At 33.6% G+C, this 15,555-nt stretch overlaps 2 long non-coding RNA genes across 2 annotated transcripts in view; one reads left to right on the top strand and one right to left on the bottom strand.

The window, feature by feature from the left end:
* The window catches only part of LOC132597521 (uncharacterized), an 81,142-nt gene that overhangs the window by 50,613 nt on the left and 14,974 nt on the right, over positions 1-15,555 (top strand). Inside the window, exon 2 of the long non-coding RNA XR_009564443.1 lies at positions 1,911-1,972. This is a non-coding gene — a long non-coding RNA (uncharacterized lncRNA). The remainder of the gene's footprint in view (positions 1-1,910; positions 1,973-15,555) is intronic.
* Positions 8,218-14,285, bottom strand: LOC132597520 (uncharacterized). The gene is made up of 3 exons (XR_009564442.1): positions 14,234-14,285; positions 10,751-10,835; positions 8,218-8,537 (listed from the first exon to the last, which is right to left on the bottom strand). It is a non-coding gene; the product is annotated as an uncharacterized lncRNA (long non-coding RNA).

Here is a 15,555-nt window from a genome sequence, read left to right as displayed (position 1 = left end):
TGATAGCCCTAGGAAATGAATACATCATAGAAATTATTTTATCCCATACAATTTTGGGATTGTTTTAGTGCAACAGGTAAAAATTGAGATAAGAAAAATGTGCTACTTTTGATGAAACCATACAAATAGGTTTATTTTAAATGACCTTATGAATAAAGTTGTCTACACACATGTGTATAGCTGTGAAAAAAAATTACAACACAATGATTTTTGAAAGTTTAACATTAATTTAACAGGCACAGCAGCTACACTCGTGATGCATATTAATTGCTAAGATGTTCCTTATGTGGACTCAGTCTTAACTTTAAGCCAGCTTGGATGGATGGATAGATAGATAGATGGATTAAGTAAGATATAACCAACACAATTAACAAGCTCATCTACTCTATGTATGCTTTTAGCAGTATAAATATATATATATATATATATATAGACACACACACGTGTGTATATACATATATCTGTTTGTATATATATGTGTGTGTGTGTACGTGTGTATGTATATAATATGAATGACAGGTAGGTAATCAACTGGGACAAGTTTGTTGATTGTGCAGGTTAGATGTTATTTAATCAGTAGACTTATTGATTTTTAGTTGGCTTATTCTATCACTTATTAAATGAGATGGGTTAAGGGCTTTTTTGTGATGGGAAATTTGTCCATTTCACCTTCCATTTTTTCTTTACATGTTTTGGAAGGTAAGGTATTAAGTATATACAGAGTGTGGATTGAGATATCTTTCTGCAAATTTGAATGCTTTATTCCTATGAAATGTTTCTCTGTCTCAAGTTATATTTCCTTAGGACCGTTTTGGCTGTCATTGAAATAGTTACACTGCTTTCTTTTGGCTAATGTTTTAAATGTTGTCTTTCTTATTCTTTGTTGAACTTTCTGTTTACTTAGCTTTAAGTGGTGACTCACATAAGCCTCATATAGTTGCTTTATATTTTTTAGTCCAGCCTGATAATCTTATTATTTTATTTTCTATTAACTTGCTAATCATCTATTCTTTGATTATCTTTGTTAATCATTATAAAGATGACCAGTTCCTTGAGATATCTCAATAAAATTATCATTTTTACCATCTAAATATGAAGGCATCTTTGAATTCTTAAAATTGATGACCTTTTTGTGCTCTTTGCATTACTGTTGTAATGGACTTATTTCAAGAAATATTTTAAATTCTTTAAGACATTACTGTTATTTTGCTCAGTGAATATGTATTTAGTATGTATTTATGTTTATACATATATTAGCACTTTAACTTCATTCTTTTTCTTTATAATTTTGTACTGTCTTCTGAGATCATTGTTATTATTCCTGAAAAACCACCTTTTATGTATCCTTTAGTGTCAAAATTTTTAGAGGTTAATGCTTTCACTTTCTGTCTTTCTAAAAACGATGTTTATGTTGATGTTTGCAAGATAACTTCACTGGGTAGAAATCTAGGTTGAAACATTTTCTTTTAGCATTTTAAATTTGTCATTTTGTTACGGTTGGTTTGATAATTACTGAGACATAGTTTGAAGGTAATGTATTTTTTTCTCTGTCGGCTTTAATTTTTTTTAAAAAAAATTTCAACAACTATAATAGATATGCCTAGGTGTGACTTATATCCAGCTGGAAAAAGTAATGACAGGTTATAAAAACAAAGGCTTGGTTTGGTGATGATTTTATTTAGGATGTCAGAAGGAATGGAAGAATAAATTTTCAAAAGAAAGAATTGGGTAAAAAGAAAATTATAGTAATATACATTAATTTATTTTCTAAAAGGGAATACTTTATAAGAGTTTTTGATTTAAAAAATGGGTGGTGCTGAAGAATATTAAAATTTGGAAGGAAATAAAAACAGGTACATAGGGAAAATTAATTGGGATATTTTAACTTTCTGTTACCTTATTTTTAACAGTAATATTCATCTAAATGCAGAAGACCCCTACTTCCTTCTCCACCAAAATGCCTTTTAATTAGGTAAGTCCAAATTATAGCTGTTTTATTTTTCAATGTTTAAAATGGGCAAGTATGAGATATAATTGTTTTTCTTGCATAATATCAAAGTGACTTTCTTTTTTTATTGAAGTAGAGTTAATTTACAATGTGTTAGTTTCAGGAGTATGGCAAAATGACTCAGTTTATATATATATATATGTGTGTGTGTGTGTATATATATATATATATATATCCATTTTCAGATTCTTTTCCATTATAGGTTATTACAATATATTGAGTATAGTTCCCTGTGCTATACAGTAGGCCCTTGTTGTTTATCTATTTTATATATAGTAGCTTTTATCTGCTAATCCCCAAATCCTAATTTGTCTCTCCCCCTCTTTCCCCTTTGGTAACCATAAGTTTGTTTTCTATGTCTGTGAGTGTATTACTGTTCTGTGAATAAGTTCATTTGTATCATTTTAGATTCCACATATAAGTTATATCATATGATATTTGTCTTGAGATATAATTTTGAGGTAGCATATCCAGGACTGCATTGATGGATTGGATGTGGGAAGTAAAAGAGAGAGGAATCAAAGATTATACTAATAGTTTCTGACTTGGCCAACCAGGTGGATGGTGGTGCCATTTACTAAGCAGAAGAACACTAGGATAAGAAAACACATTTGAGGTAGGAGATAGTGAATACTTTTTGAATATGATAAATTTTCCATATGTGATATATAAACATAGCTTTTAGGTTATTAATTATAATCTAAATTCATGGCCTTTCCTTGGGAAATAAGTAGAGTCATCTGATTGTATTTTAAATAACAGAATCAGTTGAGGGCATCCAGGACAGGTTACAGAGAAAGGAGCATAGAAGCTCATGACTAAACACCCAGAATTTAGAGACCAGAAAGAGCAAAGTATTTCCAACACTCCAATTAGTAGGAAAGGAAGGGAGTCACAGGGACTAAGAGGAGGGAGTGTTTCAAGAACAAGGGAGTGTGTGACTTTGAACAACAGAGAACAGACAGACTACATAGATCATGTTCCTCAAGTGCCTGCTAAGAGTTGGCACCCTGGAGACCATCAGCTTTCCAAGAGGACTTCCAGAAATGTGGTGGGACAGAAAAGCAGGTACTACTGGGTTTATGAATAAAAATGTGGTCAACTGAAAACTATTTGGAAATAATTGTATTGTAAAAATATAGAAAAAAGGAACCTGGAACAACATGTGTGTCAACGGAGAACTTGTTTGTAAGATGATATTCTACGCTAGAGAATAAGAGATCTTGACTGTTTAGGAATGAAAATGTATAATTTAAGGTGTTAAATAAAGTCTTTGAGTCTACAGCACAAATGGAGAAACTTACATTTGATAAGGGAGAATCACATGCCCATTGTAGTTCTCATTGTGATTCACTGTAACTTACTGAAAAGAAGAAGACAGGTAGATTTGCACATTTGGTGGTGGAAAATAAGAATAAGATGTAAAGATTTTGGATTGCTTAGAAAGTAAAAGACAAGTTCAGAAGCTAAAAGTGATGCATGTGAAGAAGGGTTGATAAGTGAGAATATGAGAAATAGTCATCACAGTAAGAGCAGATGTTCAAGAGTAAAGATAGTGCAGTTACTAGGCAGGGTTGAGGACCCATGGAGATCAGTGATCATGAACATAGAGTGAGACAGTTTTGTCCAATATGTGATTTTTTTCCAGCAAAATTTTCTGCACATGTGTAAGTTAAGACCCTCCAGGAATGGAGAGTTTCCACATGATTGTGAAAGAAGGAGTTTACAATTTATGAATTTTTGAAAGAAATTGAGGATCTCAGTGATGTCAAATAATAAAGTTAATGCTTATATACATACAATATAGGTTATATTGGAAGACTTTGCAGGTTAAAATTAGTTTTGAAGGTAACGTGATTTCTGCGGATAAGATCCATGATATAACATGGGAATAAGGTAGTTGGATAGAATGAAGCAAAATGTCACTAGAGATCTACAGGTCAAGGGTCTTAGAGGCTAGTAAGCTGGATGGTTTAATCACATGTAAGTTGAAGTCACCAAGAGAACAGAAGAGTTAGTTATGAGCCAGGTGCTAAATCTTTCCAAGATAATACAGAGACCAGATAGCTGTGGGTGACCACCCCCCCACACACACAAAAAAAAAAAAAACGAAGAAGAAGTGTACAGAGGGTGGAAAAGCAGAATGTCATGATTTTAACTGAATGAAGAGATTTGATAAGTGGAAAGAGACAGGTGGTTTGGAGACAGCATTGGATGAGGAGAATAATCCCCTAAGCGCACCTCATTATTCTGATGTACAGGTTCTACTTAAGAGAAGATTATCCTCTTTTCAATTAAGGTAGTGGAAATACTGAAACAGTCTTAAAGAGGATAAAGATATAGTAGAGCGATTTGGTCAAAACCAGAAATTCCCTGGGGCATAGTGAAATAAGTTTGGAAGCAAGGGGAGGGTGGTAGGAAGGAGATGATAAACATTTATAATAAGAGATAAGGAAATTATGCATAACGTCAGAAACCTATAGACTCCTGGTGGAATTGAGAAAAACAGGTGAGCAGTATTAGTATTTATTAATTCAGTGAATATTTATGGAGTAACTTCAATCGGCAATTATCAACATATAGCAAACAAAACAGAGTAGCCCTTGCTCTGATCGAGCTGACAGTCTAATGGATAGTAGCAGAATATAAATAATTATAGAGGGATAGTGCTCTGGACAAAAATGCAGCAAGATGAGGGATATGGAGTGTTAATGTGGTGCTGGAGTGTTATTTTACATACAGTATTCAGGGAAAACTCTGTTTAAGGGATACTTGAACAGGATACGGTGGGTGTCAGGTTTGTGGTAGGAGATAGAGTGGGAAGAAGTTAGGAGCTAGAATGTGGAGGACCTATGAACTACTAAAAGTCCTTAATGTTTACTTGGAGTGAGTGGGAAACCACTGCAGGATTTGGAGCATAAGGGGAATTTTATCGGAAAGACATTTTAGATGTGGTATTGTGGGCACTTCATTGAGAATTGACTCTAATGGGATGTAGCAGCATCAGGAATATCAATTTAAAGGTTATTGAAATAATTCATACAAAAGTTGATGGTTTGGACCAGCCTGATAGTAGAAGAGGTAGGAGAAAATGTTGGTTTCTTCCTGTACTTTGAAGGTAGAATCAGTATCATTTGGTGCTGAATTGCAGGTGAGGCAGAAGAGAAAGAAAATCATCCAGGAGACCCCTCTGTGTAGGTGAGTATGGTTTTCCTGTTAAGAAGGTAAAATGGAATCAGTCTATACTGAGATGGAATTGACAAAGAAGAGGTGTGTGGTTTGGGAATGAGGAGTTTGGTTTAGGACATCTATGTACAGTTGTCCAGTGGGCTGTTAAGGAAATAGGTGTACACTGTAGTTATAATTTGAAATGAAATAGCATGTAGTGGTTTTTATATCCAAGAGACTGGTCGAGGTCATGTGGAGAGTAAAGAGAGAGATTTTGAGAATATAGCCTGGGAGATTCCATATTTCAGAGATTAGGAAAGGAGGAGGAAACAGCAAACTGGTTGACAGAGATTGACTTAAGTTGAAATAGTAGTTCCTCTTTCTTGTATCACTCCTTCCCTTCCTGTCCTTTTCCTTCTTATTTCTTGCTCATTTATTTTTAAAAGAACTCTGTTAGGAGTTTCTGAGATTCTAGTAGTCACTGTTTCATTTAATATGGTTTATATTTAAGACCTCTCTGTTAGCATTTGCCTAGCATATGTTAACAAAGATCAAAGACTCAGGCCTTCTGCAATTATTTATCCACATTTTGGCATGGGCTTTCAAAGTGATCATTGCAGTTTTGTTAAATGGGATTAATTTTGCATGTGGCAGAAACGTGGAATTAGAGAAAAATCCTTAGAAGGATACATTTAAGATGGTACTATTGCAGTTTTTGAATGATTAAAGATGGATAATAGTCTGCAGTTACAAAGGAGAATTGTTCTCACTGGGTAATTTTAGAAGAGAAAAATAAAAATCCACAAACTACCAAAAATATAAAAGAGTTGATTGAACTATTCATAATTTTGAGTTGCTGTTAAAAATTTCCAGAGCTCCATTGAACTGGAAACACTGTATTTGAAACGGAGAAAACATTTCTACACTTTGCATCTTTATATATGACTGTATTTTTTGGAGGGAGCTTAATTTAACAGATTGAAGCTAATTTGGGGGAAAATATTCTGATTTGCTCATTATCCTTCCCAACTCACAAGGGAACATGTGACAAATCTTCGTAAAATCTTTCTAACTGAGAGCTACGTACATTCCACATATTAATGAAGCTCTGTAATGGGAATGTAACGCTGGAAATCTGGTTATTAGAAATAATAATGTCTCAGGGGAATTAAGAAACCCTTGGCTATGTGTTGAGAATTAGAATATCTCAAGGCCATAATGTTGCCTGGCTACTGAATAATACACTCTTATTCTAAAATACTCCTTTTTAGAGGAATGTGAACTATATTTAAATTTCTGTTCAAATTTTATTTTAAAAAATATCACATGATTTCTCTAACCATAGTTGCCAATGGTTTGTAAAATAATTTAAGTTTAGACACTTAAATCCATTAATAAGAAACTGGTCATATTATTTATGATTAAAAATATTTTCATAGATCACTTCATAAACACTGATTATATATTTATGCATGCATATGTAATATGCATTTATATGTCTTGGCTATGTATATAATGTAAGTTTGTTGAAGTCTGTATTTATACTTCTCATGTGTACTACTGCCTGGATGTATGTATGTGCTGTAAAGGTGCTAGGCTTATCAATAGAAGAACTTTTAAAGTTCTACTTCCTGTCCTATTCCTAGCTTTTTGCATGTGGCAATCTTTATTCTTGGAGATACCTTTTTCTTACGTGTAAAGTAGAATTAGGATTAAAAGTACTCTTCTGCATATTTAAAACAACTGTTATAAGGATGAAATTTGAGTTTTAAAGTACTGCTGAATATATCTATATAGGAAATTAATTCAGAGTTAAGGGCTAGGAAATATTATCAGAATAATTTATGAATAACTAACTCCAAGGAGACAAAATTATTCAGTAAATATTGAGTATTGAGCATACGACTGAGTATACTACATACTGAGGATTCAGTGGAAAAAATATTCTGATATCATAAAACTTACATTCTGGTGAGTTGGGACAGTGGTGAGTTGGCACAGATGATGAACAATATACAGTATATTGGAAGATGATAGATTATTTGAAGAAAAAAATTTAACGGGGTAAGAAAAATGATGTGCCTGGAGGGTTAAAATTTAAATAAAATGGTATCATTGGGAAGATAACATTGGAATGACTTGAAAACTTTAAGAAGAAAACTGTAAGGACATTTGGAGGAATAACATTACAGAGAAAGGGAAGCTCAGTGCAAAAGTGTGAGATCATAGTGGTAGCCTAAGGAAGTTATTAAAAAATATTTTGAACTGAACAAAAGTTAAAATGCAACATATAAAAATTTTGGAAATGCAGCTAAAGCAATGCTAGGAGGGAAATGTATAGCACTGAACATATATTTAAAAAGAGCAAAAGTCTCAAATCAACAATCTAAGCTTCCATTTTAAGAAACCACAGAAGGAAGAAACTAAAACCCAAAGCAAGCAGAGTGAAAGAAATTTAGATAAAAGAAGAAATCAATGAAATTGAAAAACAAGCATATTAGGGAATCATTAGTGAAAGCAAACCTGTTTTTTGATGTCAATGAAATTGATAAATCTCCAAAGAGATCATGAAAATGAAAAAATGAGAAGATGCAATTCAATGATATCAGAAATGAATTATGGAACATCGTGACTGACTTTCTCAGACATTAAATAGTAAAAATTAGGACCCAAAAAACTGTGCCCATAACTTTGGCAAATTAGATGAGATGAAGAATTCTTTAAAAGACACAAACTATAAAACTTCCTCAAGAAGAAAGAGGCACCCTGAATAATTACTTACCTGTCAAATTCTTCTGTGAAAGAAAACTTGTCTAGTTGGTTTCATTGCTGAAATCTACCAGATATTTTTAAAGGAAATATACCAATTATTCAAATATAATTGCTATACCCAATTGGAATACTTCTCTTCAGAAAATAGAAGAGAAGGGACACTTCTGAAGTCTTTTATGAGGCTAGAACTATCCTAATATATCATGATCAAGCAGGATTTATTCCACAGATACCATGATCAAGCAGGATTTATTCCACAGATACCAGGATGGTTCAGTGTCCACAAATCAACCAATCAATGTGATACACCATGTTAACAAAATGGAGGTTAAAAATCATATGATCATTTCAATAGATGCAGAAGAAGTATCTGACAAAATCAAACATTCATTTATAATTAAAAAAATCCCTCAACAAGTTAGGCGTAAAAGAAATGTAACTCAGTGTACTAAAGACCATATATGACAAATCCATAGCCAGCATCATTTTCAACAGTGAAAAGCTTTTCCTCCAAGATCAGGAATAAGACGAGGGTGCCCACTCTCACCATTTGTATTCAACATGGTACTGAACGTCCTAGCCATGGCAACTAGCAAGAAAAAGAAATAAAAGGCATTCAAATTGGAAAGAAAGAAGTATAACTTTCCCTATTTGCAGACGGCATGATATTATATACAGAAAACCCGAAGGACTCCACCAAAAACTGTTAGAACTAATAATTGAATTTAGTAAAGTTACATAATAAAAAATCAATATACAAATGTGTTGCAATTCTATAAATAACACACTATCAAAAAGAGAAATTAAAGAAACAATCCTATTTTATCACATCAAAAAGAATACCCAAGATTAATTTAACCAAGGAGGCAAAAGTTCTGTACACAGAAAACTACAAACATTAATTAAAGAAATTAAAGGCACAAGTAAATGCAAAGGTAGTCTGTGTTCATTGATTGGAAATTAATACTGTTACAATGTCTGTAACCCAAAGCAATCTGCAGATTACATGCAATCCCTCTCAAAATTCAAACAGCATTTTTCACAGAAAACGGACAAACAATCCTAAAATTTACATAGGACCACAAAAGACTGAATAGCCAAAGCAATCATAAGAAAGAAAAAACAAAGGTGGAGGCATCATGCTTTCTGATTTCAAACTATATTACAATGCAGTAATAAAATAGCGTGGTGTTGGCATAAAAACACACACCTTGAACAGTCAAATAGAGAGCCTATTAAAAAAATCACACATATATGGTCAGTTAATTTACAACAAAGTAGCCAAGAATACACAGTGGAGAAGGACAGTCTCTTCAATAAGTGGTGCTGGGGAAACTAGGCTGCCACATGCCGAAGAATGAAGCTGGATCCCTATCTTACACTGTACACAAAAATCAAGTCAAAATGGATTAAACTTGAATGTAATATCAGACACTGTAAACTCCTAGAAAAAAACCATGAGGAGTAAGGTCCTTGACATCAGTCTTGGCAATGACTTTTATGTTTGACACCAAAAGCAAAGGCAATGAAAACAAAAAATAAGACAACCTCAAGCCAAAAAGCTTCTGCACAGCAAAGGCAACCATCAACAAAATGAAAAGGCAACTTATGGAATGGGAGAAATTATTTGAAAACCATGCATCTGATATGGGTTAATAGCCAAAATGTATAAAGAACTCATACAATTCAATAGCAAATAATAATAATAATCTGATTAAAAATAGGCAGAGGAACTGAATAGACATTTTTCAATGAAGTCAAGCGGCCAACCAGTACATGAAAAGATGCTCAACTTCACTAATCATCAGGGAAATGCAAATCAACACAACAACGAGACATCACCCCATCCCTGCTAGAAAGGCTATCATCAAAAACACAAGAGATAACAAGCGTTGGTGAGGATGTGGAAAAACGGGGACCCTTATTCACTGTTGATGGAAATGCAAATTGGTGTAGCCGCTATGGAAAACAGTATACAGGGTCCTCAAAAAACTAAAAATAGAACTGCCATATAATCCAGCAATCCCACTCAATAGGAAACAAAAACACTATTTTGAAGAGATATCTATACCCCCATATTCATTTCAACATTATTTAAAATAGCCAAGACATGAAAACAACCTAAGTGTCCATCTACGGATGAATGGATGAAGCAGATATACACACACACACACACACACACACACACACACATACATATATACACACATGTATGCAATGAAATATTATTCCACCATAAAGGAAATCCTGTCATTTTTGACAATAAGGATGGACCTTGAGGGCATTATGCTAAGTAAATAATTCAGGCACAGGAAGACATACAATGTATTATCTCACATGTGGAATCTACAATCACTGAGTTTATAGAAGCAGACAACAAATTGGTGGTTGTCAGACATGAGGGGTGGGGGAAATGGGTGAAGGTGCTCAAAAGGTACAAACTTCCAGTTATAAGATAAATAAGTTTTAGGCATGTGATAGTCTGATGACTTTAGTTAACAATATTGTTTTGTGTATTTGAAAATTACTGTAGATTAGGTCTTAAAAATTCTCGTCACACAAAAAATCTGTAATCATGTGAGGTGACAGGTGTTAACTTATTGTAGTAATCATTTCAAATCATTATGTTGTCTACCTGAAACGAATATACCATTATACAACAATTGTATCTCAATAAAACTGAGGGAAAAAAAGAAAAATCAACAAAACATAAAAATAAGCATTTTAAAGAAAAGGAAAATTGAAAGGCCAAGCATCACTTGAATAGATCTTCATAATAGACATATTAAAACTACAACTTACATCATTTTATCGGTCGCATGGCAAGGAGCTGCCGGTGGCCTCAGGATCTGAGTATTGTCTCCATCAAGAAACTGAAACTTTCAACCTACAACCATAAGGAAATGAATTCTCTAAGAACCTGGATGATCTTGGAAGCAGCCCTATCCCCATTTGAGTCTCTAATGTGAGGGCATCCCTGACTGAACCTGCATTACATCCCAGTAAGCCCCTGACACGGAGGATTCAGGTAGACGGTATGCCAGGAACTCTACCTACAGAGACTGTGAGTTAATAAATGTATGTTGGTTTAAGCCACTGAATGTGTGGTCATTTGTTATGCATAACTAGAAAACAAATACAATCTTTGATCTCCATTTCATCAAATGTGAAATGGAGGTAATACTCTCTGGTTCACAGTAGGATTTTGGAAATCAAATATACTGTTTATTTATATTCTATTTTTAAATTGTTATACTTTTATTTTTCCATATCTGAATTTAATTTCTTTTACGAGTCCTCATTCCTTTGGGTGTTAGCAATGTAAATTCAGTTACTTCTCCATTTTTCTCTGGGATATTGGTTTTCGAACCTAATTACTAGGGTAGGTACAGACTTGCCAAGATCTTGGGCCCACAGGAGGTTATCTGGTTTATCATCTATGCATGAGATGTGCTCTCTCCCACTGAATTAAACTGGTGTTTTGCAAGAGTATCTTTTGAAAAATGGATTTGGAAATTAACTTTCTTTCTGAACAAATGTAACCTGGTGCTTTCCTTTGCAGTCCTCTCAGCAATAATGTTACTTTAGCTGTTTTTGCTGGATCAGTGCAATTCTATGTAGTTTTGGATTCTACTTTTATAGAGAGAAATTTAAAAACCGTTATCCCAGAAGGCACTGTTGTGCACTTTCTCAGGAAAAAAAAAATCAAATGGCTTACCAGAAAGTCCACTGTGTTTTGTTAGAAAATTGCACAAAGTGTTGATCCTTTGTTCCACTATTGGATAAAGCATCTTAATAGTCAATGCACTGGAGACTGCTGGCCCAGTAAAATCCATTTATCAAGTATACACCCTTCTTTCTTCCTCTGCTTCTTTAAAAAACATAACTCGAGTTCCTCCAGCACATACTGATTTGCAATGTACAATGTCATTGGTGTCTTGATTTTTTTTTTTTAATTTAGAAAGTCATTCTTAACTATTATCATGGCATACACTCTAACAGTTATTATTGATTTATAAATCAGGCATGCGATGCAACAACTGTTAATAAGGAAAAATACACTTAATCTTACATTTAAAATGTGTGAAATATGTAAAAAAATTATATATTTTTTTCTTTTTCTCTGAAACTACTAGTTCATAGACTATACAAAACCACCTGTGTTCTTTGGACCAATCTTGCAGAAAGCTTCTCATGGGGGAGAATAAGAAACAGCCATCTGTATCCTTGGTCCCTGAAACATGGTTTGTATATGTGGCACGGTAATTTACTGAGACACTCATTTCTGTCTCCTTATATGTGTGAAACAGAAAGGCTGAAAAGAATATTTTCTGTTATGCTTGTTCCTATCTCTCACCTATTAAAAACATTCTAATCACACCTAGGTTTTCTAGGGTCAAGACTTTTCTTATTGCCAAAGGAACTGTCTTTGAATTTCCAGGGCCTATTGAAAGAAAATCTTCAGGCAGCTGACAAGTAGCTCAGCATCATTAAAAGCAGCAAGAAAAGGTATGGTCTCCCTGTCATGAAGAAGCTGGTGTGAAGGGCAAATCTGTGCCTAAATGATGTCAAGGGCTGGCAGAGAACAGAGGACAGGCCAAAAGCTTCTTGTAGCAGAAGTGGCAAAGGCTTCTGTGCTGAGGCCTCTTCCCATTGACAACATAAACCCCCTGGCATCATTTCCTATCCAGTAGAAATGGGTAGGGGCCCTGAGATTGGCTCAATCCAGATGTCCCGATATCCACGCTAAGTATGTAAAGTGCTCACACTGGGTTTAACTTCCCTTAGAAATTTTAAAACGTGGTTATGTTTCTTGCCTATGAGTTCTAAAAAACAAATTCTTGTCTGCTCTCATGTCAGATACCTGAAAATAAAAGAAAAATATGAGTGGAGAAATAAGGGTTGAAAGAAGGAAGGTAGAACATTTAAAGAAGAAAAAGGTCCCTTGGCTGGTAATTTGGGAGTCATTAAGAATAAGACTGGAATACTCAAGTTTTTCTTAGGAACAAATTATTCTTGATTCTCTGAAAGTTTTGAAATAATGTCATCTAGGGATAAGAGTGTGGTAAGAGGTTATAATAACTGAATTTTTATATGATTACACATTCTACAAAAAATTCTCTTGGATGCTTTGCCAGATGTAATCCTAACAAGATTTTAGGATTACATAAAATATACAGATGATATAGATTAAAAAAATTTTTTTTTTATTCCTCACCAGGACTAAATAGTACTTCTTTTAGGAAGCAAGTGAATAGTCTCTGGTGAAGCTCTTTTAAATTCCCTGTGTAGGTGCCTCAATGGTTTTAGTGATGACTGGGGACATATTTAATTCAGGATATACTATGATTTTCATAGATAACCTACACTCTATATTCAACTAGGCAACAGGATAATTTTAAAAGTTGTTTGATTACTGTCTACCTAAAATGTACATTGCATTTTTGGCAAATGCAACTTAATTGTAATTTTGTTCACTCATAGTAAAATGCTAATTATATTCTGTTACTTATTTTATATTCATGACCTTAAGCAACGTAGATGAACTGAAAAATTAAAATGAAAGGTGAATTCTGAAACTGAAATACATGATTTTTATACTCTGGGCAGTTCTGCCCTTTTCCTCCTAAGAATGCTATCCCTCCAGATGTCTTTGATTCAGAAATTTATATAATGCTAATAAGATTCCACATACTGGTGTCTAGAAAAACATACAGAAATGTTGAGTGTGGGAGAAGTAATTCAAACCGTCATGAAAACTAATCAAATATGTTAACATTAAGTTTTTAAATACAAGAAACAAGTACAAAAATAAATCTGATAAAGTACAGTTAACTCATCACATTTCATGGAAATACTTCCCCATTTTGAATTGTAGGTAAGGTGTCTTCTTCCATATTTCAAGTTACAATTTGAGGATAACCAATTTTTCGGAAATCTTTGGAATCTTGATTCTTCTGGAAGCAAATAAACTAGCATAATTGTAATTTTTATGTTAAAAACAGAAAAATGAATTTAAACTTTTCTGAGAAACTAAATCAGGGCTTTAAAATCACGCAAAGCATTAACAGAAGCTATATGGGGCTTCCTTTATCTGGTAGAGACACCCTAGTTTAATGGAATCAATTAACCAACTGTAAACTCAAATATAAACATACCAACAAGAATGAATAAAACATAAGAGCAGTGTTTCAAAGAGACAACAGAAAATGAACACCAAGACGCATTTGATTGAACTCACAGAAAATCAAAGAGAAAAATATAAAAACAAAAGAAAACAGTTACCTTCAAATGACTGACATCTGACAGCCAGAGACAGTAAAATGTCTTCCATCTGCTGAAAAAAAATGGCCAAGTTAGAATTCTGTAACCAGTGACAATATCTGTCAAGTTCGGAGGAAAAATGGCATTGAGATAAATAAAAACTGGGAGATTTCACTGCAGGAGACCCACACTAAAGGAAATTGTCTAGGATGTATTTCAGGCAACAAGAAATGATTCCAGTGGCAAGTGTCTTTATGTGAAGTAATGAAGAGCAAAAAACTTAAACAACAAATCCAAACTAAAAACGATAAATAAAAATCACTGTGTGTGTGTGTAAAACAATGATGGTGATTCTTGATAACTTATTCTTTCTCTCCCCAAAGAGATAAGAAAATGAGAGTAGCAAGTTAATTCATGATTAAGGATTTTAAATTATGTGGTGGAAAAAATATTCCTCAGGAGTGGTTCTTTTTCTTTTAACTTCTTTCGATTTTTTCTTTGATGAACATGTCAAGTTATATAATAAAATAGTCAGAAATTATAAAACTAAATATAAAGATTATTATCACCATGAAGAAGATTTGTGTGTGGTCCTCGACATTCATGAGAGACTCTGCTAAAATGTTGTTTACTGTCATTTTTTTTTTTTTGCAACTTGAGATAGTGGAGTCTTGATGTGCATCAAGATAATGTTGTAAACGAACAAGGTAAGTGATCAGCATCATAACTTCAGATCCTTCACTGCAATCCTGGTAAACTGAAGTACTTGACATTCAACAAAGAGCTCAATCAGAGGGAACACATTCATTCATTCTAGTTGAAATATAGTTAATTTACCATGTTATGTTAGTTTCTGGTGTACAGCAAAGTGATTCAGTTATACATATATATAAAACATATATACTTTTTCCACATTCTCTTCCATTATAGGTTATTACAAGATACTGAGTATAGTTCCGTGTGCTATACAAGAGGACCTTGTTGTTGATCTATTTTATGTATAGTAGTTTGCATCAGTTAATCCCAAGCCTCTAATTTATCCCTGCCCCCCTTGCCCTTTGGCAACCATAAATTACTTTTTCTATGTCTATGGGTCTGTTTCTGTTCTGTAAATAAGTTCATTTGTATCATATTTTTAGATTCCACATATAAGCGATATCATATGGTATTTGTCTTTCTCTGACTTACTTCAGTTAGTATGACAATCTCGAGGTCCATCCATACTGCTGCAAATGACACTATTTCATTCCTTTGTATAACTGCATAGAATTCCATTGTATTTATCCATTCATCTGTAGACGGACATTTAGGTTGCTTCCATGTCTTGGCTGTTGTAAATAGTG

This window comes from Globicephala melas, chromosome 6, assembly GCF_963455315.2.
Source record: "Globicephala melas chromosome 6, mGloMel1.2, whole genome shotgun sequence".
Classification (NCBI taxonomy): Eukaryota; Metazoa; Chordata; class Mammalia; order Artiodactyla; family Delphinidae; genus Globicephala; species Globicephala melas.
Note: the sequence above shows the minus strand (reverse complement) of the source record. Positions and strands in the feature narration are given on the sequence as shown.